The sequence below is a fragment of the Arvicola amphibius genome, chromosome 3 (assembly GCF_903992535.2).
Source record: "Arvicola amphibius chromosome 3, mArvAmp1.2, whole genome shotgun sequence".
Taxonomy (NCBI): Eukaryota; Metazoa; Chordata; class Mammalia; order Rodentia; family Cricetidae; genus Arvicola; species Arvicola amphibius.
The window spans coordinates 71,587,542-71,612,857 of NC_052049.1; positions in this window are offsets into that span (position 1 = coordinate 71,587,542).

A 25,316-nucleotide genomic window follows, 5' to 3' on the forward strand; every position below is an offset into this window, starting at 1 on the left:
AAAGGATTTTGTAAGAGGCATTACAGGGGCAACAGTAGATCTGATTTTGAACTGTAAGTGCCCATTTTAAATTCTATGCCCAACCACGTGACCTAAGTCCACTCCAGCACATCCACCAAAATGGCTCTTATGTCCAAATGGTGCCATGGAGATTGAATGCCCTGCGTCCCAATACAAACATATCTCTGCCTTAGCCAAGCCCAGTCCCGCGAGTCTGACCGCCTCTGGGAATCGAACCCCTGACATGAGCTCATGACTTCAGCAGGAATCCAAAAAATTACAAAAATAAGTATGCATGGGTCCTCCAAAAACCTTATAGCATAGACAAGAAAAGGGACTCACCAATACTCACTGTTGCCCAGGAGCCGGTTTTAAGCATGGTGTAGAGAACTCAAATTGTAGACTGGGGGGCTTTCAACACGCGGCCAGCCACATGGAAAGGTTTTCCCTAGCTCAGTGGGACCTCCAAAATGTTAGGAATATTTTCCCAATGCGAGTTCTCTGCCAACACAAAATTCCCAATCAAGCCAAATCAAAACAAGCCAAATTAAGAAATATCCAGGTTTAATGGGAGTTCTGCGCTCTTGGGTGGCCCCTAGGGGGAACCAGCTTAAGCCCTGCAAATGGAACCAACCACCAAGAGGAAGGAAAAGGGACCACGTGTTCCTCTTTTGGGGGCTCATTTAAATACCCTGGGGAGTGGTCGTGATCCCACCCCCAGGAAGGGGTCAAGACTTGGTTTGCTGGGATTTGGAGTCCAGACCAGGCATGGGGGCTGGGATCGATGTAAGGGGCTGGGCCCTACGCTCCCAACTTGACAGTAAATATAAAAAGATTAAAAGGAATATTTTAAGTACATCATGAAATCACAATTACACAGACTGAGTACATTATGAAAACACATTTACACATGTCCACATAGTGTGGCCACATCATTGTAACAGAGAGACAAACAAAACCATTTTTAGAAACCTGTGTTTACTGACAAACTTAAAAATCTTGATGTAGTTTGGTGGCAGAAGCCAGGAGAGTGGAAGGAAGGGGGAAACAGAATTTTTTTAATCCTAGAGTGAGAGGAACAGTAAACAGCTAGAGGGATGTAGATGCTCTGATGGGAGCAAGCATAAAGAAATGTGCTACAGAGATAGAAAAGCAGGTGGGGGGTGATGTAGAAGCAGGAAGCAGAGTGGGTTACACCTCAGGGCACACTGTGCATAGGCCGGAGCTGCCATTTGTCCCCCCTGGGCCCTTATTTTGGGTTGCCACCATTTTGGGTTTGGTGCTGCCACAGCTGACAAGGCTGATCACCATTCTGCTAAGAGGCGGAGGGAGTGGACCCTTTCAAGCTGGAAGCTGGGGCAGGAAAAGAGTGCTGGTGGTGAATGAGCAGACAAAAGAGGCTGGAATGGGGGGCAGCAGCTGCGAATGAGCAAAGAGAGAGATGGGGAGGTGAGAGCGCACATCTAAAAAAAACGCGGGCTCTTTGGAGCATTGTTAATTTAGGTTAGATAGTCCCAATTTAAAGGATCCAATCAATAGATGGGTACTCTTGTATTTGGAGAATAGATGTTCAGGATTGTGACTTTATCATGATGGATTTTTCCTATGATGAGTATGAAGTGTGTCCTTCTCCATCTCTTCTGATTGATTTTGGTTTGAAGTATATTTTGTTAGATATTAAGATAGCTACCCTAGCTTGTTTCTTAGGTCCATTTGATTGGAAAATCTTTTCCCAATTCTTTTCTCTGGGATAATATTGGTCATTGAGCTTGATATGTATACAACAGAATACATATTTCTTGCTTCTTATATACATCAGAAGGATGGGTCCTGTTTTCATATCCATTCTGTTAGCCTGTGCCTTCTTATAGTTGAATTGAGTTCATTAATATTAAAAGATATTGATCAGCAGTGATTGGGGCATTCTTGTCATTTTTCAGTGGTAATATTTATGTGTCTTCCTTTTGGGGGGGTTGTTGATGTGATGTTATCCATTGCCTGCATTTTTTTTTTTGGTGCAACTTGTTTCTTTTGGTTAGAGTTTTCCTTTTAGTACTTTCTGTAAGGCTGAGTTTGTGGATAGCTGTTGAATTCTGGTTTTGTCATGAAATATCATGTTTACTTCATTGATGGTGTTTGAAAGCTTTGCTGGGTATAGTAAGTAGTCTGGGCTTGCATCCGTGGTCTCTTAGTGTGTGTAGCACATCTGCCCAGGACCTTTTAGCTTTCAGGGTTTTCATTGAGAAGTCAGGTGTAAGTCTGATATGTCTACCTTTATATGTTACTTGGTCTTTTTCCTTTGCAGCTCTTAATATTCTTTATTCTGTATATTTAATGTTTTATTATGTGGCAAGGGGACTTTTTTTTAGTCCAGTGTATTTGGTGTTCTGTAAGCTTCTTGTACCGTCACAGGCACATTTTTCTTTAGGTTGGAAAAGTTTTCTTGTATGATTTGTTGAATATATTTTATTTGCCTTTGAGCTGGATCTTATATCCTTCTATATCCCTATTCTTAAGTTTAGTCTTTTCATGGTGTGGTATAGGAGGTCCTTCTGTTTATGTATTGTTTTCATTGGCTAATTGTAGAAGGAGCAGCAGGGTTGTGTCCCGCCGCCCGACTAGCTTTACATTTGAAATAATTACATGGAAACTGTATTCTTTTAAACACTGCCTAGCCCATTAGTTTCAGCCTCTTATTGGCTAATTAACCCATATTTAACAATCCGTGTAGCACTACGAGGTGGTCGCTTACCAGGAGAGATCTTAACCTGTGTCCATCTCGGAGAGGAGAGGCATGGCAACTGCTTATGGTGACTGCCTGAAGTGTCTCCCCAACTCTGCTTCCTTTCTCCCACAATTCTGTTCTGTCTACTCTGCCTACCTAATTTTCTGTCCTCTTAAAGGGCCAAGGCAGTTTCTTTATTAATTATCGAATGAAAGTTCTCCATCAGCTAATCAATAAAGAAACTGTTTGCCCTGACAGGGCAGAACTTAGGTAGATGGAGAAGACAGAACTGAATTCTGGGAGGAAGGAAGCAGAGTCAGAGAGCTGTCATGGAGCTGCCAGGTCAGACATTCTGAATCTTTCCCAGTAAGCCATGGCCTTGTGGTGATACACAGATTGATAGAAATTGATTAAATCAAAATGTATGAGTTAGGCAATAAGAGGCTAGCACTAATGGACCAAGCAGTAATTTAATTAATTCAGTTTCTGTGTGGTTATTTTTGGTGTAAGCTAGCCAGGCTGCCAGAACAAACAAAGGCCCTGTCTCCTGCAACAATGGTGTCCCAGATTTCCTGGATATTTTGTCTCAAGTATTTGTTGTATTTAACATTTTCTTTGTTGGATGAATCTATTTCCTTTACCATATCTGCAATTCCTGAGAATTTTTCTTCCATCTCTTGTTATCTGTTGGTTATGCTTGTATCTGTAGTTCCCTTTTGTTTACCCAGACTTTCCATATCTAGAATTCCCTCAGTTTGTGTTTTCTTTATTGACTCTATTTCAATTTTTAAGTCTTGAACTGTTTGCTTCACCTGTTTGATTGTTTTTTTCTTAGTTTTCTTCAAAAGATTTATTGATTTTTTCCAATTTTTTTGTGTTTTATCCTCCATTTTTTTAAAAAAAATATTTTACTTCCTCTTTAAGGGTTCTAACATCTTCACAAAGTTATATTAAGGATGTTTTCTTCTGCTTCTTCAGGGTTACAATGTTCATGTCTTCCTTTTGTAAGACCACTGGGTTCAGGTTTTGCCATATTGCTCTTTAGGTTGTTGAATGTATTCTCGCATTGGTGGTACCCTTCTCTTCCTCCAAGAAGTGCAGATGGGGCCTGTGCTCATGGGGTCTCTCTTTCTTCAATTGGTGCCAGTGGGACCTGTGGCTTAGGTGGTCACTCTTCCTCTTGATGAAGGCAGGGTAGTGCCTCTGGTAATCACTGATGCAGCCCTCGGTGCTCCTCTCCAGGTGCAGTCATGGTCAAATCTGCAGTGGTTGTAGGTGCAGTTGAGTTGGTTGCAAGTAAGGGGAGGCTGCTCCAGGGTCTCTGGAATTGGAATTGGATGACTGTGCATGGGGCATGGTATGTTCTTCTGTGGGCCAGGGATTGGAGAGCAGGGACATTCAGCTTGGATCCCAGACATTCCCTTCTCCAGGGCAGCCGACCAAGACTCCAGTGGTCTGAGATGTGGTGGGGGATGGATACTTACATTCATTATTACTACATGGCTGGCTGGGTGGCTAGCCCACAATGTCTTCCTCCCCTTGTTCTCTCATTGCTTCTCCTCTTCTTTATCCTTCAATTTATACTTTGACTGCTATTCCTGCCTATCCGTGCTCCTACCTCACTATTGACTGTTCAGCTCTTTATTAGACCATTAGGTGTTGTAGACAAGCAAGACTCACAGCTTCACAGAGTTATACAAATGCAGCATAAACAAAAGCAACACACCTTACAATAATATTGCCAAACACTACTGTTTCTCTTGTGGATTCAGAAAGAGAAGCTGGAGAGACTTACATCAGAAAGGTGTTCTCTGTCCTTGTGTTTCTAGCTTATGTCATTTCTATTCTTACTGAAATCTGGTACATTGAAACTATGACTTGCCAATGAGTTTGTGCATCATCGTTTTCACTGGTTTGCTTTTAGGCATTTACAAAGGCCACTAATGATATTGTAGTCTTTTCTTTCTGACTGGAGGTTCTGGTACAAATAAACTTTCACACTGAGAGACAGGAAAGAGCATCTCTCACAATAGAGAAAAATAAGAGTTCAGAGAAAAATACAGCATGATCTCCAAACCTTTTGCCACTTCTGCTCCGATCTTGATGGGTATTGTGTGTAAGAAGTAATAAATAAAGCAACCTTTGCCAGGGCAGGCCCTAGTCTGTGACCTCCACAGAAGCAGATATGAGGGAGTGACCACTGTGAAAGCAGGTCCAAGTCAGAGACCTTTGAGGGACCTGACTTAAGCCATCAACCTTTGCCAGAACAGGACTGAGCAGAATACCTCAGATAGAGCAGGCCTGAGCTGGCGACCTCCATGTGATAAGGCTGAAGGCAGCCTGAGAAGGCCCAAGCAAGTGACCTCTGTGGGAGCAGGCCAGAAGGACCTCCAGCATTTCAGAACTATACCTGGGATTGCCCAGCAACCTCTGGTAAAGCCAAGTGACTTTCAGGTGACTGGAACTGTGGCCCCAACTGCATCACAAGAATCAATCATCTGAGTCTTGGATCCACTGGCACCTAGAAGATTAATCACCAGAGACACAACCCCAACTACACCCATTATAGGAAAAGATGGATAGACAAGGTAAAAACACACTCAACAAAACAAAGAACAACACAACAACAACAAAAACAAGACTTGAAAACCCCAATATAGATGAAGCAGAAGAAAATTACCTAGCAAATAACTTTAGGAGAATGTTTGAGGCCCTTAATATTTCCTCAAAGAATTGGAGGGAAAGACAAACAGAAAATGGAAGAAATCAACAAATCCCTTAAATAAAGCCATGAAAAAGCAATTGAACAGATGAAACAAATGATTTATAACTTGAAAACCAAAATATAGTCAATAAAGAAAACACAGACTGAGAAAATGCTGTAAATGGAAAATATGGGAAAACAATCAGGAACTACAAATGCAAGCATAAACAGCAGAATACAAGAGATGAAAGGGAGAATCTCAAGAGGTGAAGAAATGGTAGAGGAAATAGACTCATTGGTCAAAGAAAACATTAAATCTAACAAAAGCTTAACACAAATTATCCATGAAATCAGGAACACCATGAAAAGACCAAACTTAAGAATAATAGGGATAGAAGAAGGAAAAGTTAAACTCAAAAGCACAGAAAATATATTCAACAAAATCATAGAAGAAAATTTTCCCAACTTAAAGAAGGATACACATATGAAGATACAAGAAGCTTACAGAACACCAAATAGATTCAACCAAAAAAAATCCCTTCCCACATAATAATCAAAACACTAAGCATACAGAATAAAGAAAAATAGTAAGAACTTCTAATGAAAAAGGCCAAGTAACATATGAAGGCAGACATCAGAATTACAAATGACTTCTTAATGGAAACAGTGAAAGCCAAAAGACCCTGGACAAGCATTACACAGACATTAAAAGACCATAAATGCCAGTCCAGACTACTATTCCCAGCAAAACTTTCAATCACCATAGACGAACAAAAAAATATTCCATGACAAAACCAGATTTATCCAATACCTAGCAACAAATGCATCCCTATACAAAACACTAGAAGGAAAGAAAACCTCCAACCCAAGGAAGTTAGCTATATCCACAAAAAAACCAGACAATAAATGATCTCACAACAGCAAATCCCAAAGAAGGGGAATACACACAAAATGACATCACCAACAATGAAAACTAAAATAACAGAAACTAGCAATCACTGGTCATTAATATTCTTTAATATAAATGGGCTCAACTCACCTATAAGAAGACACAGGCTAACAGATTGGATATGAAAACAGAATCCATCTTTCTGATGCATACAAGAAACACACCTCAACCTCAGAGTCAAGGGTTGGGAAAAATTTTCCAATCAAATGGACCTATAAAACCGGCTCATGTAGCTATCCTCTAATATCTAACTAAATAGACTTCAAACTAAAATCAATCAAAAGAGACAATGAAGGACATTTCATATTAGTCACAGGAAAAAACCATCAAGAGGAAATCTCAATACTGAATATCTATGTCCCAAATAAAAGGGCACCCTCATATGTAAAAGAAACTTAAATCACATATTAAACCTCACACACTAATAATGGGAGACTTTAACACCCCACTCTCACCACTGGACAGGTCTGCCAGACAAAAAATTAACAGAGAAATAAGGGAACTAACAAATGTTATGACTCAAATGGACTTAACAAACATCTATAGACTATTCCACCCAAAAATAGAAAATATACCTCTTCTCAGCACTTCAGGAAACCTTCTCAAAAACTGACCACATATTAGGTAACAAAGCAAACCTCAACAGATAAAACAAAATGGAATAAAACCCATGTAGCTTATCAAATCACCATGGTTTAAAACTAGAATTCAACAGCAACACAATTTCAGAAAACCCACAAACAAATGGAAATTAAATAATGCTCACCTGAATCACCAATGGGTCAAGAAAGAAATAAAGGAAGAAATTAAAGACTTCCTAAAATTCAATGAAAATGACCACACCACATACCCAAGTTTACGGGACACACTGAAAGCAGTGTTAAAAGGAAAGTTCATAGCACTAAGTGCCTATATAAAACATTAAAGAAAAACTGGAAAAAAATCCCACACTGCTGAGTTAACAGAACATCTGAAAACTCTAGAACAAAAAGAAGCAAAGAGAAGCAAACTAACCAAGGAGGACAAGATGGCAGGAAATAATTAAATTGAGAGCTGAAATCAATAAAATAGAAACAAGAAAACAATACAAAGAATCAATGAGACCAAGAGTGTGTTCTTGGAGAAAATCGACAAAATAGACAAACCTTTATCCAAACTAACTAAAAGTCAGAGACAGAATATCCAAATTACCAAAATCAGAAATGAAAAGGGAGACATAAGAGCAGACACGGAGGAAATTCAGAGAACCATCAGTTCATACTTAAAAACCTATACTCCACAAAATTGGAAAACTTAAAGGAAATTGACAGTTTTCTGAATAAGTATCACTTAACAAAATTAAACCAAGACCAGATGAGCAAATTAAATAGACCTATAACTGCTAAAGTAATAGAAACAGTGATCAACAGTCTCCTAACCAGGAAAAGCTCAGAACCAGAAGAGTTCAACACAGAATTTTACAAGATTTTTAAAGAATAACTAATACCAATACTCTTAAAACTGTTCCACACAAAAGAAAAAGAAGGCCAAACTTTTTTTTAATGAGACTACAACTATCCTGACTCAAACCACACAAAAAACATTACTAAGATTACTAAGAAAGAGAGTTACAGACCAATATCACTCATGAACATACATGCAAAAATAGCCAATTAATTACTAGCAAACAGAATTCAAGAACACATAAGAAAAATCATCCACCATGACCAAGTAGACTTTATCCCAGAGATGCAGGGATGGTTCAACATACAAAAATCTGTCAACAAAATCCACCATATAAACAAACTGGAAAAAAAATCCACATGATCATCTCATTAGATACTGAAAAAGACTTCAACAAAATATAACATCCCTTCATGATAAAGGTCTTAAAGAGACCAGGGATAAAAGAACATAAATAAACATAATAAAGGCAATATACAGCAAGTCAACAGTCAACATAAAACTAAATTGAGAGAAATTAAAATCGATCACACTGAAATCAGGAACAAGACAAGGTTGTCCACTCTCTGCTATTCAATATAGTTCTTGAGGTCCTAGCTAGAGCAATAAGACACCAAAAGAAGATCAAGGGGATACAAATCAGAAAAGAAGAAGTCAAACTCTGTTTGCTGATGACATGATATTACATAAGAGACCCCAAAATTCAACCAAAGAACTTCTACAACTCATAAACACTTTCAGTAATGTAGTAAGATACAAGATTAACTCCAAAAAATCAGTAGCCCTCCTTTACACAGATAGTAAATTGGGTGAGAAAGAAATCAAAGAAGCATCACCCTTTACAATAGCCACAAATAGCATAAAATATCTTGGGGTAACTTTAACCAAACAAGTGGAAGTCCTGTATGACAAGGACTTTAAATCTTTGAAGAAAGAAATTGAAGAAGACACCAGAAAATAGAAAGATTTCCCTTGCTCTTGGGTAGGTAGAATTAACATAGTAAAAATATCAATCTTACCAAAAGCAATCCAGAGATTCAGTGCAATGAACATAAAAATCCCAGCAAAATTCTTAACAGACCTTGAGAGAACAATACTCAACTTCTTATGGAAAAGCAAAAAACCCAGGATAGCCCTAAGAGAGACATACATAGATCTAATCTACATGGGAAATAGAAAAAGACAAGATCTCCTGAGTAATTTGGGAGCATGGGGATTATGAGAGAGGTCAGAAGGGATAGGGGGAGGAAGGAAGGGGAGCAGAGAAAAATATATAGCTCAATAAAATCAATTTAAAAAACCTTTCACCCTTTCCATAATTAAAGACTTTAAATAATTAAATGATCCTTCAGTTTCATTCCAAGCTACAAAATAAGCATGTTCTAAACTTTAAAAAAATTTTTTTCACTGAAATATCATCTTTGGTCTACAAGAGCCAAGACTATTCTTTCTCTAAGTTGTACTCATTTTTTAATATACGTATATACACAGATACACATACATATAGTTTTTCAGTACTGGAGATTAAATTCAGATTCATGTATGTTAGGCAAAGACTCTGTCTGATACTGAGCTAGGACTTGTCTACAGTTTCTGAAAAAATTTCTCAATTTACATTTTAGCTCATCAACTGAGTTTTCCTTTTCAAATCAGTTGCTCTCTTCTAAGAGGTGTTCCGTTTTATGATTCCATTATCTTCATCATTTGGCGGGCTTTCTCAGGGGTGGAGTCTGGACTGAGGCAGCTCCCAGGGCAGAGGGCTTGGGATAGAACTTCCACCCTAAAATTCCAGACTTTTTGAATATATGAATGCCAGGGCCTGGGTGAAGCCTCAACCCAAACATTCCAGACTCTTTGGGTATATGGATGTCAGGGACTGGGGAGAGGCTTCCAACCAAACACTTGTCAGGAGGATGTACTGAGAAAACTCCCGTAATTATACTTGAAAAGGCTCTGTCTTGAGTCAGCCAGATTTCAGAGAGCTGGCTGCCAAGTCTCCTATCTGGAAGGAGGCAAGCTGTTAGGTGAAGGACTAATCCAAAGGGACTCAGCATCCAGTGTATGCCTTTCTTAGTTCTACACTCCAGTGGGAAACCTAGGATTTTAAAAGAGCCTGGTTTTCCTGGGGATCTCCTGATTTATTCTCTGGAGACTGAAGCTTCTCTCTTTCTTCTTCTTCTTCTTCTTCTTCTTCTTCTTCTTCTTCTTCTTCTTCTTCTTCTTCTTCTTCTTCTTCTTCTTCTTCTTCTTCTTCGTCTTCTTCTTCCTCTCTCTCTCTCTCTCTCTCTCTCTCTTTCTCTCTCAGGTATTAGAATCACAACATGTATTTTTTTTCTATGACTTTCCCTGGTGCAGGTTTAACACTCAAATTGCTGGAGTCTAAATTGCTTTTCTGCATTAATAATTTTGTTGCTATTGTTCCCTCTTCTGATATTGATATTCTTTGAGTTTATATCTCTAAAACTTCTTTCCTGGTAGTTTTTGAGGGAATAAAATTTGACACATATACTTAACCATTGAAGTTTAACAATGTATAGAAGCCAAATAATCTAGAGTGATTTAAGTAATTCCTTAAGGATAAATTATCTTTAACACAGATTTGAGAACTACTTTGCCTTGAATTTAGTTACTGTTATAAAAGCATCTGACAGATCCAGGTTACAGCCTATCATTGCGGGGAAGTTCGTGTGGCAGGAATTTGAGGTCACAGTGCATTCACAATCACAAAACAGAAAGAAGAAGCAAGTTAATGTATGTATGTTTATGCTCAGCTCACTTTCCTCACTCTTACATAGTTCAGAATCCTCTGCCTACTGAATGGTGCTACCAACAGTAGGTGGATCTCCCCACTTCTACTAATCACCACACCCAGACAGGCCCATGGGCCAATCCAATACAGGAAATTCTTCATTGATGCTCCTTTCTGGGAAGACTCCTGATTCTTTTAAGTTGGCATTTACAACTAACCCCCTCAATTATCAAAGCCTCTTTCCTTGCCAGGCGGTGGTGGCACACGCCTTTAATTCCAACACTCGGGAGGCAGAGGCAGCCGAATCTCTGTGAGTTTGAGGCCAACCTGTTCTACAAGAGTTAGTTCCAGGACAGGCTCCAAAGCTACAGAGAAACACTATCTCAAAAAAACAAAAAACAAACAAAAGAAAGAAAGAAAAAGGAAAAAAAGGGAAAAACAAACAAACAAACAATGCCTCCTGAACGTTCAAGGCCCAATGAGTTCCAATTCCTAGCTGTATCATGCTAAATGACATAATGGCTGACAGGGGTGCATCCAGCAAAGAGGTGGCTTCTGGGCTTCTCTTGTCTAAGTGAACAGCATGATGCCTAGCAACAAAGGGAGGGAAGAAAGCAGGCCTGAGAGGTCTAGGGCAAAAGGGAGCAGGCTTGATTTCCTCCTGCTTCCCAGAAGCAGATTATTCTGTGGAAAGCTGCAATTAAGCAAGCCTGACATCTGGGATTTTGTTTAGGTTCTGGGCCAGAATTTTTAATTGTAACAAACTTATGTGATTTATTTTATTCTGTTCCTGACTTGTGGGGATTTTCCATCCATGTACACTGAATGGCTCCCAAAGCAAATCTACTGCAATCTACTTTCAAAGTTAACAAATATTGTAGCATATGATTCAATTTCTGTATAAAAAGCATATTTCTATAACCCACATAAGTCCCAAGGAATGTGTGAAGTACTAGATACTGCTACCAGTTCCATGGCTCCTGTCATCTATCAGTCTTGGACCTAATTTCCATAATAAAAAAGCAATTCATATAAAAGTTAACACATGAAGGAAACGATTCCTTTTAAAGACTGCCTTAGCTATATGTCCCCAATTGAGCATCTACACAGGATACTGAAGGCAAATTCAAAACATAAAGAATGAAGTGGTGAAGGTGTAAAATCCAAAGGCATATGTAGCTACTTTACCTCATACCTGAAGGAAGAGAATATCCTTATTACCCAGACACTGACTGGATTCCTTGGGGTGCTCTCTGTATCTAGAGGTGAGCCATCTCAATGGTGCTTGGTGTAGTTCTCCCAATGGTCCATGCCTCTATTAGCCTACATATCTTCTCTCTGACTTTCACTCTTCTATCCCTTGAGAAATATTCTTTTTCTTACTCTGGAATTCCAAGCATTCCAATTTGGTATCACTCTATGAATTCCCTTAGCCACATCATTTTTTAAAATTCCAGCATTCCTTATATTTCCTTTTCCATGCTTGTTCCAAACAATGAGTATTCGGTCCTTTTATTACGTGGTATCCTGGAGAGGCAATTGTGATGTAGCATGAGTAGGGGAAGAAATGAAATTGGCAATCATGACGTTTTCTACTCGGTATGGCAAAAATAATTTCTTAGTGTTCAAAGAATATCAAGTTTTCTTTATTATAAAAATCTCTCCTTTATTTATATAAAAAGTCCATCTTCAGTTGTTAACATTACTTGACTTTTTATTGACACGAGAACTATTCGCTAATGAGCCTTTGTTTTCTTACAAAGCACTCTGCCATTTAAATGACCTTGTAATCCTACATGACTGTAACCACTAAGTCTCTGTAATAGTTGTCTTCTGAGTTCTCAGAGAGGAATGACTGAATAGGTCCTATTATCCAGGTCTCCCCAGACTCCTCTCCTGCTCATCCAGCAGCAGGCAATATTTCACAGAGGATGAAGGCTTTATTCCAGGAACACAAAAAGAAAATAAGCAGTTAGTTCTAAGCCTTTGGATCTCTAAAAATAAAATTTATACATCATGGCTGACACACAATCTACAAAGTCAAGGGCATTGAAATTCAAGATACATTTTCCTTTTTTTGCCACAAGAGGTGAAGTCCCAAAGGAAGCCAGGCTTAAAGTTTGTGTGATAAATAACATAATGGAAAGGAGATGGATAGAAGACTAGATTGCTCTATCCTTCAGACTGAGCAGAATTTGCTTAGGCCAGAAAGAAGAATTATCTTGAAGAAAAGAAACCAAGAAAGCATGCTATTGTAGCTTCTGTCCTCATCAGACCAATGTCTACAGCAGGGCACAGTGACTGAGCTCCTAGTAATTTGGACAATTGAGGACAGAAAGGATTCCATTTAGGTGACAACCAGAAATACCACAAGCTTTGGCCTGTCAGAGGAACTATATAATTAATCCAATAAACACTCTTCAGCATGCAGGCTGAATAGCAGACCTAAAGAGAGGAGCTAATGCTTGAGACTGTGTAGGAATAGTCAGTGTTGCTTCTGTGCTTCAGAGCAGTGTAACGAGGGAGGAATAAAATAAATTGAGCTTAAACATGAGAATGCATGAGAGACCGTCTCGAATCTCTATTAGATTTTCAAATAATTTGGTGACTATTGAAGTGTACATTACTCAGGGAACTTGGGAATGGAAAAAGATCAACAGAGGACTCAAACCCAAGGTTAGGACCCCAGCAAGCAGCAGAAATACTGGGCACAAGGACTAATTCCCAAATAACAAAGAAGATGATTTAAATAGTAGCCGATGCAAGACAAAGACAAAGATGCGTGATGGCCATGGCACTCACACACACGCATTTGTGCATTCATGCATGTGCACACACATGCTCACACATGCATGCATATACAAGCACACACATGTGCACAAATACATGCACACATCACATACACACATGAATACACATCCAGATACACATGTACACACAAATACACACGCACATGTACATAAACATGACATGAATATGCACACTGTACATATACATACATATACAATAATACATACATGCACACAAACATACACACATATATGTACACACAGAGATGAACAACACTTCTTTAGAATTTTAATGCTACTTGGTAAGGAACTAGAGATTGGTAAAACATTGCATTTTTTTATTCTGAAACTAAAATAGCAGCAATAATTTGACTGAGTTTACTTGGACAACCTTAATCTAGCTTGTTATTTTTAATGGAAAATGTAGAATTATGACAAAATAGTATACTTGGTTATAGAAACATAAAGCTCTATTTTTCAAACACTGCTTCTTATTCAGATGTGTGATTCGTGTGTATGCTTGCACACATGTAAGCTAAATTGCTCTGATTTTGATATTCTAATTAACCTTGCTCAAGTTACTCTAGCATAGCTACTCTGCCACACACCAAATCTAAGTGGCAGAGATTACATTTTGAATGGCTTGCCTATATATAAAGAAAGAAAAGACAAAATCAAGGCCTTTGTGGCTGAACAAAGATGAGGGACCAGAAACCTCCCCAGACATCTGTTGAGTATCTTTATGAAATTGAAGTGTCCTTACAAAAAAGGTCACTTTAAAGTTATTGTTCTCCTAATTGCTATACAGAGCATATTTCAGAAAAGTATATTAACCCACATGTGGAGGATAGAAATTTTAAATTTGTAAGTCCTGACTCAAAATGAAATGGAAAATTTTCACATGAAGTTCTCTAATTATGTCCCTTGGCACTTTGATGCTCTCCAACTCTTTGTTATTCTGAATTTAAAAGAGAGACTGAGAGCAAATCTGCAAATGTTTTGCTCTGGCACATAGGCACTTTGTGATCAGATGTCTAAGGAGTAACTTGCTTTGCTTTATTCATTCATCCATTCACTCCCTGTTCATTCATTTACCAAATATTTCTTAAATATCAAACAGTGGGTCGGCCATTGTGGAGTTAGTCTACCTGCCTTCTCCTGACTATTAAAATTCTTCAAACATGTGTTTTAGTTAGAGTAAAACCAGACATTACTGACAAAAAAAAAAAAAAAACAAGCTAATGAAATGATTCCTAATGATATTCTGCTATATTCATAGCAATTCTAGCTCAATACTTATCAGAGAGGCTTCCTCAACCTGATGATGAGAGTAGAATAAAAAACCTACAGCCAAATATTAGGTGGAGTTTCGGAAGCCCCACAGAAGGCTGGGGGAGGGGAATTGTAGGGTTCAGGATATCAAGGGCACCCGGAGAACACAGTCCAAAGAATCAACCAATCAGGGTTTATAGGGGCTCACAGAGACCAAAGCAGCAATCATGGAGCCTAAATGGGTCCTCACTAGCCTCTCTGCATGCATGCTGTGGTTGTTTAGCTTGGTGTTCTTGTGGGACTCCAAAAAGTGGGAGTGGTGGTGTCTGTAACTCTTTTGCAGAAGAGCAGTGGATCTGGGGGAGAAGAGAGAACAGAGGAGTGGCAGGGGCAAGGGGGAGCCTGAGGTTGGGGTGTGTTACATGAGAGAAGAAGAAAGAATATACATATATATATATATATATATATATATATATATATATATATAAATAAAATATATATATATAAAATAAAATATATATGTATCTACACACATATATATTAAAGAATATACTTATATATGTTCAACTTCCCAACTTCCCTTTCTTCCATGCTTTCTTCCTATCCTCTCTAAATGCCCTTTTTTTCTTTGATTGTTTACTACAAATAACACATACAAACACACACACACACACATGTATTTATATGTATACACACAACATGTTGAATCTGGTTTTGTTTATGTTTGTGTGATTTTAGAGCGACTGCTTCATATTGGAAAACTAAGTAAGGGGCTCAACACTGGCAGAGGCTAATTTGCTCTCTTTCTCTCAGCAGGTATTAGTTGCCTGTAGTTCTTTGTTTAGGAGTGTGACACCTCCTTGTGTGTTATAATGCCTATTAATAATGTCATTATTCAGGTCTTGTTTATGGAGACATTTCTAGGAGACACAATCTCAAAGCAAAATCCCTAAGATTCTAGCTTTTACATTCTTTTTGTCTCCTCTTCTGTGATGCTCCCTGAGCCACAGTTGCAGGAACTGTGATATACATATGTCTGCTGCCCTTGAGCTCCTTATGAACTGTTGATCTCTACATTGTGTTCAGTTGTAATTTTCTGTGCTGTCTTTATTTTCTGTGAAGAGGAATTTCTTTGATGGGAAGTGAGAGCAATACTTACCTGTGAGTGAATGAGTAAGTTCTATAATGTAGTTAGAAATTATGCTGGAAGTGTCAGTGGTAGTTTCTTTTTTAATATCCATGACATTGCTATTACCAGGTAGTTGGTAGCTTTGTAATACCAGGCATTATTTCTCTCCAATAAAGTGGGCCTTAAGTTCAATCAGATAGCTGTTGGTTACCACCAATATGGGAGTGACACTATTGCGCCTTTTGAGATATTTTGACATGCTTGTTATTGATGTGGTTGGTTCATAGTTATCATGGCTCAATAGGACTATTGATTGTTCTTTCTTGAAAACATGCATAGTACTTTCTGGTACTATGGAAGCCCACCATGGGAAGGAGGCTTTCAGGTTAGGTCCAGCTCAAATCATTCTGCAATATGTATCTCTGTGTAGCTTAAACAAAGTTATGCCATTTGGTTGACAATGTTCCCCACAAGAGGCATAGGTTATATAATAAAACCCTAGCATTTGGCATAAGAAATCTGTTTGAATTATTAGTCAGAGTATTTCAAATAATTGACATATATATGTATATATATATATATTCTGATATATATTTATATAATAAATTTTAGTAACTTTCCACCCTCCCAGTCTTCTGTCTTCCCCTCTGTCTCCCAATAAAGCCTTTCTCAACAAGTCCCTCACACCACTGTAATGTCTTCTTTTTGTGTTTAATACACTGAGTTTCTTATCAGAACATGAATGGGAGGTTATTTACTGGAACAAAGGCAACTTATCATAAGCTACACCACTGAAGAAAATGATACTTCTCTTCCAACAACTGTTAATTGCTAGAAGTCTTGTGAGGCAATGTTTCATAAGTTCTTCTTCTATCTATGATAAAATGAAAGGCCCAATCTTGGGCATGCCTTGTATAGATACACAGGGTGTTTGGGCTTATAAGTTCCTCTTTCGTCCATGATAAAAAAATATCAATGGGCACGGTGTTACTCAATCTCTATGCAAATAACCACAGCTGTAATGAAATCCTGAGTGCAATAGCCATGAAGACACCTCATTTTACTATACATTGCCCCATCTTCTGGGTCTTACATTCTTTCTATGTTATCTTCTGCAATGTCCCCTGGGCCTTGGAGGGGATAATATAGCTCTCTACTTTAGAATTCAACACTCAATTGTTAGGAAAAAAATCTTAAGACAAGCATCTCCACTGGTCAAATCAGACCAGATAAGCCAAATTAAATGCCTGTGTTTAATTGTGGCACACTCCTGGGTGACAGGGAGAACATGGCAAGGGAAAGACAGAGGGAGCATGTAGGGCCAATGGGTCTATTCCTACTCCTGGGGTTCATCTTGGGGACAGTTTCTAGCCATCCAGCCAAAATATCCTGTTTGCTCCTGTGCTCCCTCTGCCCCCCTGATGGTTAGCTATAGGCCATTGTTTATTCTACCTTGGGCATGGTAACTTCCCACATGCCTAGAGAGTATTCCATTGTGCAGCAGCTAGGTATCTAAGGTTTTTTCCTAAATTTGAATAAAGGGAATTAGGCTGATCTCCTTTTGAATGACCCAGGTCTCTTGTGTGTTCTTTCAATCTCCAGGCCCTTGCCCGGCTTGCATATGGTACAGTGGCGCATGAACTGTACCAAGAGAGTAACGCAGGTGTTACAGTTGGAGACCCATCAGCAAGATTGGGAAGTAGGAGACCCCTGAGAAATTGCCTTCGAATGTTGGCCAGCAGGTAAGAAATTGATTGGTGAGGGTGAATTGAAAATGGGCGTAAATAATTCTGTTCCACTGTTAATGGGCCAATTAACAGACCAATTGTTAGTTCTTTTAGAGAAACAAGACACCAGTATTTAAACTGAGGCAACACAAGAGATCATTAAGAAAGTTTTAGAGTTTAGTCCCTGGTTTCTACACGCAGGGGCTTAAATATTACTGATTGGAAGCAGTAAAGGCTGACCTTCAAAAAGCATTAAAAGAGTGAGGGCCAGAAGAATTTCCCATAGTGATATTTTCACTATGATGCCTAGTCAGAGGTGCTCTTCTCATTGATGATATAAAAGTAAAAGAGCAATTAGAGAATTTGAACAAAACCTTTGAGTAGACTCAGGAGGTAGAATCTGTGAGTTCCATTAAGAGCTTTGAGGAGGGGAAGTTAAGAGTACTTAGAAGGGATATAAAAGAGGAAGAAGAAATTTTAGAAAAGGAGATTGCACTGATAAAAAAAAGTTAGAAAAAAAAGAAAGGAAGGGAGCAGAGATGTCTCCATGAGACCTCCGCCACAAAATCAGTTTCTTACCACTTCAAATCCTTTTGCTGCTGCTTCTGCCCCTATAGACTTAGAGGCGGAAATTTGAGAGATACAAAATAGATTAAATAATCTAAGTAGAGAAAGGCAAATTTATCCTGTTGTCGAAATTATTGATCCGCAAGGACAGAGGACCAGGCAGCATAACCCTCTGGCCTTTAAGGACATTAAGCAACTAAAAGAAGTAGTGCATATGGAACTCATGCCCCCTTCACTGTGGCATTAATGGAATTTTTTGTGGAACTCAACCTTACACCAGTAACTGGATGCAGCTTTTGCAGGGCTTGTTTTTTAGGGGGGAGATTATTTGTTATGTAGAGGCAAGATGCAAAAATTGCAAAAATACCACACTGCATAATGCCACTGTGGGTTTCTCCCAGTTAACTGGTGCAGGACAGTATGCCAGCTTAGTAGCACAGATTGCACATAACCCTGATGCTTACTCTCAGTTGCCACAGCCATTAAAGCTTGGAAAGCTTTACCTAACAAAGAAGCAGGAGAACAACTGTCTAAGGTCCTTCAAGGACCTCCAGAATCTTATTCTGAGTTTGTTGACTGCCTATTACAGCTGGGAAGCCACATTTTTGGGGATGTGGACTTAGCTATGACTGTCATAAAGCAACTGGTCTATGAAAATGCTAACAAATAATGTCAAGAGGCTATATGCCCCCATAGAAATAGAAGTTTAAATGACTTTATCCAGTTATGCAGGGACATTGATGGCACTTATATGATGGGTCAGGTATTTGTTTCTGCCCTTAGGGAGGATCAAGGTGGAGCTAGATCAAGGAATTTTTTTCAATGCAGAAGGTTAGGAAACATCAAAAGAAATTACCCTGCAGGTAAAGGGGCAGTTAATAAGCCCAGGGGAAATTCAGGTGTTTGTCCAAAATGTCAAAAGGGGGCTCACTGAGCTAATGACTGTCACTCTAACACTGACATTCAAGGAAATCTCATCCCTGTGTAGGGAAATGGGAGGAGGGGCCTGCCCTGGGCTCCCAAAACACAAGTGTACAGGGCCATGAGCAGACCAGCTGTTCCCATCAGATTCATTCCTCAAAGAAATGCCTCACTGTCTATGACCTTGTCTGAGACACACTAGGAAGTACAGAACTAGACCTCTGTACCTCTGCCTGGACAGTATTGATCCCCACAGATGGGTGTGCAGGCCTTGGGGACTGGATTATATGGACCTATTTCAGAGGGTTCAGTTGATATAGTCTTGGGTAGAAGTAGTTCTGCACTTAAAGGAATTAAAATTTTACCAGGAATTATAGACTGTGATTATAGTGGAGAAATTAAAATTATGATTGAAGCTGGGAGTCCTTGTCATCATCCCTCAAGGAGCGAGAATAGCTCAACTAGTGCTTTGCTCATGTTTCGCTCTACTAATCCATTCTTTAAACAAGAACGAGGGGACAAGGGGTTTGGCTCCACAGGATTCCCTGGAACTTTTTGGGTTTCTAGTTTAGAGAACGACCCCACACTCACATTAACAATCAATGGGAAAATGTTCCAAGGACTTCCAGATATAGGGGCTGATAATTCTGTGATTTCTTAAAAACACTGGCCCACAGCTTTGCCTCTACATCCCTCCTCTACAGCATTACAGGGGATTGGAATGGCCAGTTCTCCAGAGTGCAGTACTCAGTATTTAAATTGGGAGGATGAAGAAGGCCATAAGGGCATTTTAAAACCATTTGTCCTGGAACACCTTCCTCTCAATTTGTGGGGAAGAAATATTTTGCAAGCTATGGGAGCAGTTCTGACCGCTGAACCTGTGCAGTGCAGGTTAACTGACCAGGGCTTTGTCCCTAATTGGGGGTTGGGTAAAAATCTGCAGGAGATACACAAATTTTAACAGACAAGAAAATAATACAAGTTACCTGGACAGCGTGCAGGGTTGGGAAATTTTTCTTAGGGGCCATTGCAGAACAGCCAGAAAGCATTCCCATAAAATAGAAAACTGAAAAACCTGTATGGATAGAGCAATGGCCCCTAAGTAAGGAAAAATTACAGGCTGCTCATACCCTGGTCCAAGAATAGCTAGAGGCAGTATGCATAGTGTCATCCGCTTCTCCCTGGAATTCTTCTATCTTTGTTATTAAGAAAATGTCTGGTAAGTGGAGGCTGCTGCAAGATCTAAGAGCAGTAAATGATTGTATGGAAACTATGGGGAAAACTCAACCTGGGCTGCCTCAGCCTGTGGGTATTCCTGCAGGATACCATCTTTTAGTTATTGACCCAAAGGATTGTTTTCTCACCATTCCATTGCATCCAAAAGACTCGGATAAATTTGCTTTCAGTGTACCATCTATAAATTTCAAAGAACCATATAAATGCTACCTACCAATGGGTAACTTTACCTCAGGACATGGCCAATAATCCTGTCATCTGCCAAATGTTTGTGGCCCAGGTTATTGCCCTGATAAGTTATAAGTATTCTCAACTATATATCATTCAATACGTGGATAACATCCTATTAGCTGGACAGGACTCAGATATAGTTCTTGAGGCTTTGCTGACTTACAAGAATGCCTAGCACATGCTGGGTTGATGATAGCCTCTGAAAAGGTACAACAACAGTTTCCATATTGGTACTTGGGGAATCAATCAGCTGTTGCAGACAGGAGTAAAACCACAGAAAGTTACTCTTTGCTTAGATAAACTACACATTTTGAATGATTTTCAAAAAATTACTTGGAGACTTCAATTGGGTCTGGCCCAGTCTGGGAATTTCTACAGGAGTCTTAAAACCACTCTTTGACATTCTGCAGGGGAATTCAGATCCAACCTCCTTCTGTAAGTTGACACCTCAGTCAAGGCAATGTATTACTTTAATTGAATAAAAGCTTGCCTCTGCTCATATTCATTATATTGGCTATAGTCAGCCTCTGCTGTTGATAATTCTTCCCTCTCAGCATAGAACTTCTGCAGTTTTTTGGCAGCAAGGACCCATCCTATGGGTACATGAACATGTGTCACCTGTAAAAATTGTTATCTCATATTCATCAACTGTACTACGTGTTATTCAGAAAGGGTATAAACTTAGTTTGCAAACCTTTGGAATGTTACCTGATAAGGTTATTACACCATATACCCAGGCAGAAATAACTTGGCTGCTAAATTTTGCTGAAGATTGGACCTTGTTTTTATGCACTAATCCCTGCAGGTTTGATAATCATTATCCTTCTGAAAAGTTGGTCACCTTTTTCAAAAATCATCCGGTATGTTTTCTTAAAGTTATTTCTTTGCAGCCTCTGGCAGGGGCATGGAATGTGTTTACTGATGGGCCTTCTACCAGGAGAGCTGTAGTGGCCTCCCCTCCTGATTTGATATTCAGCCTGTTAATGTTAAATATGCTCAGGTGGCTGTATTGGTCACTGTACAAATGGCCTTAGAGAAATATCTGATATTCCATTTAACCTTTTTACTGACAGTCAATATATAAACAAAATTCTTGCACCTTTGGAAACTGCAGCTAATATTGCCTCTGTATCTTGAGTCCAGATGCAGTTATTGGCTATTGAAACATTGCTTTGGGCCCTATCTCTTCCCATTTACGTAGGGCATTTATGGGCTCATACTGACCTTCCTGGTCTCTTGAGTGAGGGAAATGCATTGGGTGATCAGCTTACTCGCCAAATTTGTGCAAGAATCTTATGAAGCTGCAGAAGAAGCTCATAATCATTTTCATCTCAATTCTGGGTCTCTAAGATTTCATTTTAAGATATCCTGAGAGCAGGCCACTGATATTGATAAAAAATTTCTCTCTGTACAAAACTTTTAGCTGTTCTCCATTTGGGAATTAATCCTCATAAGCTTGCTTCTAATCATTTATGGCAAATGGATGTTACCCATGTTCCTTCTTTTGGGTGTATGCAATATGTTCACATAACCGTGAATACATATTCTCATCTTATTTTTGCCTCAGCTCATATAGGAGAAAAATTACGGAATGTTAGAAGTCACTGTCTCCAGGCTTTTGCCTACATGGGAGTTCCAAAACTGTAAAAACTGACAAAAGGCTAGCCTACACCAGCACTGGATTGGCTAAATTTTGCTCTGAGTTCTCTATATTTCATAAAACAGGAATACCTTATAATCCTCAAGGACAAGCTACAGTGGAGTGAGCACATCGTACATGCAAAGCCTATTTGCATAAAACAAAAAAGAGGGAATATTGTTCCACCCCCAGAGACCATTTATCTTTTATTTTATACATTTTAAATTTTTTGACTGTTTTTTATATTTATTTATTTATTATATATACAATACTCTGTCTGCGTGCATGCTGCAGGTCAGAAGAAAACACCAAACCTCATTACAGATGGTTGTGAGCCACCATGTGGTTGCCGGGAATTGGACTCAGGACCTTTGGAAGAGCAGACAATGCCCTTAACCACTGAGCCATCTCTCCAGCCCAGATTTTTTGACTGTTGATACTCAATCTTGTACCGCTGCTGACCAGCATTGTCAGCCAGTTTCTTCCGGGATGCCTCATGTCAAACGGAAGAATCTAGCAGATGGCACTTATTGTGGTCTAGATTTTGTACTGGTGTGGGGAGGAGGAGTTGTTTGTGTTTTCCCACAGAATGCTGACAATCCAATATGGGTACCTGAGCGTCTGGTGCGTGCTGTGGATTTTCCTGTCTAGAAGCCTGAAGACAGTACAGAGCCAAGGGATCAAATAGACACTGGCTTGTCAACTGAAGAGTTGCTGGGATCCTGAGGAGCTGGCTGTGGTGGTCTGAGTGCCAAGGATTGTTCCTCTATCAACACATCCCATGATAATGGCAGCCATTGCTCTGGCTGCCAGAGCAGCTAGGGCTGCTGGATTTTCCATTAGTCAGTCATTTTCTTCTGCTAGCACAATGGATACCTGATCAGGGCAGGATGCAAATGTCTTGGCCACTCAAATTGATCTAAATTTACAAATGAATATTGCAGTTAAATTTGCAATTGGTTTTGGTTAAAGGCCACTGCTGCTTTTTTGCCATGTGGAGGGCTATGCCTAACCCAAAGGCAAGGCCTGGAGGCAGAAAGTCTTCTGTCTTCTTGGAGGAGCCAAAGAACGCCATGGAAGCTGCATGTCTGTGTTAGAGGCTCTTGTTAAAATGTCATAATCTCAGATCTGTAAAGGCACTTGAGAACTGGGTATTTATTACCTGTTACTTAAACTGGGCATATAATCTAAATTTAAATATGTATTTTATTTAATTAGTTACAGTTTACCAATGCTAATAGAATACTAGCACATGTGGTTACTCTTACCAAAGATGGCAGACTAGCACATGTGGGCGCCCTTACCAAAGATGGCAGACTAGCACACATGGGTGCCCTTATCAAAGATGGAAGTGAGGTTAAACTATCAGCTACCCATGTGTTTATATTTTTCCAGAGTTGCTATAATCTTGAAGCACACATGGACACAGAAATATAAATCCACATACTCACAGATATATTGTGGCCACATCATTCTAACAGACAAATAAAGTACTTTTAGAGCAAACACTGCAAGAGGAGGTGGAGCCAAGGCCAGAAAAACACAGCAGACAGCTTAGAGAAGGTGGGGGAGGGAGAGGAGTAGGAAGAAGAGGGAGAGGAGCAGGGTGGGAGTGCACATCTAAAAACCATGGACTTTTGGAGCATTATTTGTTTTAAGTTAGATAGCCCCAATTTAAAAGGATTTTGTAAGAGGTATCCCAGGGATGATAGTGGATCTGGCTTTGAATTGCAAGTGCCCATTTTAAAAATCTATGTCCATTTGTGTGGCTCAAGTCTATTACAGGGTGTCCACTGCAATAGCTCTTGGGCCAGAATGGGGCTGTGAAAATTGAATGTTAGGCATCCCTAAAGAAACAAAGTCCACTTCAGCAAAAGTCTCAGCTTTCATCACTTGGATTAGGCTTTTGACACAGACCGCCTCTCCCACAAAAACCTAATAATCAACAAAAATGAACACAAACGGGTTCCTGAAACCCTAGTAGCATGGACAAGAGAAACGGACTCACCAAGATACAGCCACTCTAGCTCAGGAGCCAGTTTTAGCCTGGCACAGAGAGCTTGGGGGACAAGAGCGCTTCCAACACGTGGCCGTGGGCCCATGGGAAAGGTTGCCCCTCGCCCAGTGGGACCTCCTTCTATTAGGAAAAAAAATTTAAACAAGCATCTCTGCCAGTGCAAAGAAGTCCAGTCAGACCAGATAAGCCAAATTAAATGCCTGAGTTTAATAGCAGCACACTCACACGTGGCTGGGAGAGCATGGTGAGGGAAAGACAGAGGGAGCACACATGCAAACCCAAAACTACCTGTTCCTCTTTCTGACCCTAAATATCCTATGACGGTGGTCCAAGCCCTCCCCGGGGAGGGGCCAGCATCTGGAAGCATGGGGTTTCACCTCCAACTCAACATTACATCTATCATAATTTATTTTGTTCAGTTATGGATTTCAGTATTAATTGCCACCTTCTATAGCAAGAAGCTCTTATGGGGGTAGCACTGATTTATAGGTACAAACATGAGTATTTAGAAGGTAGTTTGACTGCATGACATTTAGTAAAACATGAGTAGTAAGTTCCATAATAAGTCCTATGACTTCCTAATTCACAGGCTTTTGTAGAAGTACACAGAACCAGGCATGACTCACTTCCTCTGGAACAAGCCTCTAGGTCAGTCAGAATCAGTTGGTCACTCCCATGCCCTGACAATTTTTCTACCTTCAGGGTCTTTATGTCAGTCCAGTGCTTACTAGCTCTTACAACTTAAACTAACCCATAATTTTTATCTATATTTAGCCATGTGGCTTGATATCTTTTTCCAGTAAGGCATGCTCTTCTTGCTTCTTCTGCATCTGGCTTACAACTACATCTCTGCCTTTCTTCAGTCAATAAGCATGTTGCCAGTTGCATATCTTCTTGGTTAGCAACATTTTCTTGGGTGGGCTCTGTTTTGTAGTGGCAAGCAGAGGTGTAGCTCCTTTAAGAGAGACTTCCTGACTCAGTGTTAGTTACAAAAACCACAAGTTCCTGTTACAAAACAAACAATTAAATGGTGTTTATAAGCAACTGGCATCATGCCAGTAGCCAGGCAGGAAGTATGGCTGGGCAACCAGACTAGGAGAATTCTGGGGAGAGGAAATGCAGAGATGCAGTTGCAAGTCAGATGCAGAGGAAACAAGATAAAAATGAATTACCGAGAAAAGGATGCAAGTTATGTGGCTAAACATAGATAAAAAATTA